The sequence below is a fragment of the Vicugna pacos genome, unplaced genomic scaffold, assembly GCF_048564905.1.
Source record: "Vicugna pacos unplaced genomic scaffold, VicPac4 scaffold_19, whole genome shotgun sequence".
In the NCBI taxonomy this organism is placed as follows: Eukaryota; Metazoa; Chordata; class Mammalia; order Artiodactyla; family Camelidae; genus Vicugna; species Vicugna pacos.
In genome coordinates, this window is record NW_027328740.1 from 76,867,671 (window position 1) to 76,871,268 (window position 3,598).

The following is a 3,598-nucleotide window of genomic DNA, read 5'->3' on the forward strand; positions in this document are numbered from 1 at the left end:
ATCTTGGATTGTATTTAGTTTTTGTTACTCACTTGTAAGTTTTTGGCTTGTGGTTACACTTTTTTGTAAGCCTGTTAAGCAATTACTGTAACTGTGTGTACTAAACAGAAAGTAATGCAATCTCTAACCCATCCTACCTAGAACGAAAAATTTAAGAAAAAAGAAGAAAGAAAAAATACTCTATATTTTCTTGCTTCCCTCTCCCACTCAATGATTTAGATGTCTTCTTTTACAATTTCATGTTCATTCTATTTGTAATTCATGGTAGTTATCACCTTTCCAGTTATGAGCTCTCATTTCTGTATCATCCTGCTTCTTTTTTATTTAGAGTGTACCTTACAATATTTCTTTTAGCATGGGTTTAGTGTTGCTAAAGTCTTTTAGTTTTTCTTCTCTGTGAAATTCATTACCTCTCCCTCTGTTCTAAAGGATAGCCTTGCTGCAGAAAGTATCCTAGGCTGCATCTGTTTTTTCATTCAGGACTTTGTATATATCTTTCCACTCCCTTCTGGCCTACAGTGTTTCTGTAGAGAAATCAGCTGAGAGCCATCTCTTGTAACTCACTCTTTGTTTTTCTCTTGCTGCCTTTAGGATCATTTCTTTATCCTTCAGTCTGGCCATCTTGATTTTGTTATGTCTTGGTGTGTGTCTCTTTAGGCTTTTCCTGTTTGGGAACCTCTGAGCCTCCTGTACTTGGGTGTCTGATTCTTTCTTTATGTTTGAGAATTTTTCAGTTATGATTTCTTTAAATACCTTCTCCATCCCCTTTGTTCTTTCTTCCCCTTCTGGAACTCTTATGATGCATAGATTGGCATGCTTTATATTATCCCATAGGTTCCATATATTGTTTTCATTGTTTTTTATTTTTTTCTCTCAACTGTTCTGATTGTGTGCTTTCTGTTGTCCTGTCTTCTAGGTCACTTATTCGTTCCTCTGCATTATCTAGCCTGAGTTGTACTGCCTTTAGGTCAGATCTCATTTCAGCCAATGAATTTACCAATTCTACTTGGCTCTTCTTTATAGCTACTATTTTGTTTTTGACATATTTTATGTCTCTAAATACTATCTCTTTTAGTTCCTTCAGTAATTCGATCACTTCTTTTTAGAAATCTTGATCTAATAGGCCATTAATGTCTATTTCATTGATCATTCTTTCAGGGGATTTCTCTTTCTCTTTTAATTGGGAATACTTTCTCTGCTTCTTCAACTGCTCATATCTCTCTGGCACTGTGGCTTAAGGAGTATCAGTTATCTATTGTGGCCCTTAAAGGGGTTTATTTCTTTATCTATCTAATGCCTATGCTGGAATAAAACTTAAAAATGAGAGAGAGAAATAGAATTTTAAAAGAATGGAGGAAAAGAAGGTTTGAAAACAGTGTATAATCAATAATAGAAGAGCAAGTTGAAGAAGAATAGGAATCGAGTTGAGATGTCTTTTTAAAACCTTAATGCAAAGAAGAAAAAACTCAAAACACAATATTTAAAACCTGTGAATAATCAATAACAGATCAAATCCAAGAGAATTAAAAATGAAATGAGAATTGTAAACATATAGAACTGTTTAAAAAGTAAAGATTAAAAAGCTAATAGAAAATAAAACAGGTATATAAAGATTTTAAAAACAAAGATGTGTTCTCCTAGAGACTGAACGCTCTTAATGGTTTTATTGAGAGGTCTTTGTGTCTTCTCCCTGTTTCATGAACTCAGCTTGCTCTGTTGGCCCCCTCATCTGTGCTGCTCACAGTGTCCATTGGCAAGAAGACTGCACCCCTCCAACACTGGGTCAGGTGCTGCTCTCCTTCGCGGTGGGCGGGTGGGTCACTCCCCGTTCGGATGCCACAGTCAGTGCTGTGTCAGTTGCTCCATAGGTGGGCTCAGCTTCAAGAATAACAGGTTTATGGAGATATAATTCACATACCGTAAAATGCAGCCTTTGAAAGTGTGCATTAGGGTTTTATGTACATTTCAGGGTTGTGTAGCCATCACCCCCAAAAGGAACCAGTACCCTTTAGTAAGTCAGTCCCTAACCTTCCTTTCCCTTAGCCCTCAACAGCCACCACTCTACTTTCTGCCTCTACAGGTTTGCCTGTTCTAGGCATTTCATATAAGTAGAACCATACAGTATGCTGCCTTTTTTGATTATCGTCTTTCATTTAGTGTGACGTTGTCAAGGCTCATCCATCGTGTAGCATATATCAATACCCAAATTCCTTTTTGTATTCAAATAATATGCCGTAGTTATAAATACACCACATTGCTTATCCATCCATCAGTTGATGATGAATAATTCTGCTGTAAATGCTCATGGACAAGTTTTTGTGTGAACACATATTTTCACTTCTCTTCAGGATATATCAAAAAATGGAATTGCTGGGATGTATTCTGCTTTTAACATTTTGAGGAATTGCTAATATAGCTTTTAAAGTGACTGAAGCATTGTATATGTCCAGAAGTAATGTATGAGGAGTCCAGTTTCTCCAAATCCTCATCTACACTTTTTATTACTGGGTTTATAGATTCATATTTATATATCATATATCATATATATTTGTCATCCTAGTTGGTATGAAGTGGTATGTCATTGTGATTTTGATTTCTGTTTCCCTAATGCCTACTGATGTTGAACATCTTTTTATGTGCTTAGTTCCCATTCGTATGTCTTCTTTGGAGAAACATATATTCAAATTCTTTGCCCATTTTAATTACATTTGTCTTTGTATTGTCATGTTTTAAGTCTTCTTTGTCTATTCTGGATAAAAGTCCCTTATCAGGGAAAATTTTGGAAATATTTTCATCCATCCTGTGGATTGTCTTCTTACTTTCTTGATGAAGTCCTTTGAAGCACAGAAGTTTTTAATTTCACTGAAGTCCAGTTTACTTGATTTTTTCTTTTGTTGTTTGTGCTTTTGGTGTCATATATTACAAGTATTTGTAATCCAAAGTCCTGAAGATTTCCTCATTGTTCATTTTCTAAATGTTTTATAGTTTCAGGTCTGTGATTTATTTTGAGTTAATTTCCATAAATGGTGTTAAGATAAAAGTTCAGTTTTCTTTCTTTCCAGGTGTATGTACAGGTGTCCCAGCATCATTTTTGTAAAGATTATTTTTCCCCATTGGATTGTCATGGCACCTTTGTCAAAAATTAAATGGCTGCATGTAAGACTTTGTTTATGGTCTCTTAGTTCTTTTCTCTCAATCTATTTTTCTGTCCTTTCTGCAAGTACCACACTGTATGGATCACAGTTTTGTTAGTGAGTTTTGAATTTGGAAACTTCAAAACTTTGTTATTTTTCAAGATTGTTTTGACTGTTTTGGGTATCTTGCATTTACATATTAGTTTTAGGATCAGCTTGTTCATTTCTGCCAAAAAGCCAGAGCTGCATTGAATATATAGGTCATTTTGAGGACAATGGCCATCCTAACAATAATAAGGCTTCTGATCCATGAACACAGAAGAGCTTTCCATTTATTTTAGGTCATTTTTAACTTCTATCAGTAGTATTTTAGTTTTCAATATACAAGGTTCAGATATTTTTCTCAGTATTCCACATATTTTTTCTTAATATTACTAATTATTTTATTCTTTTTGATGCTATTG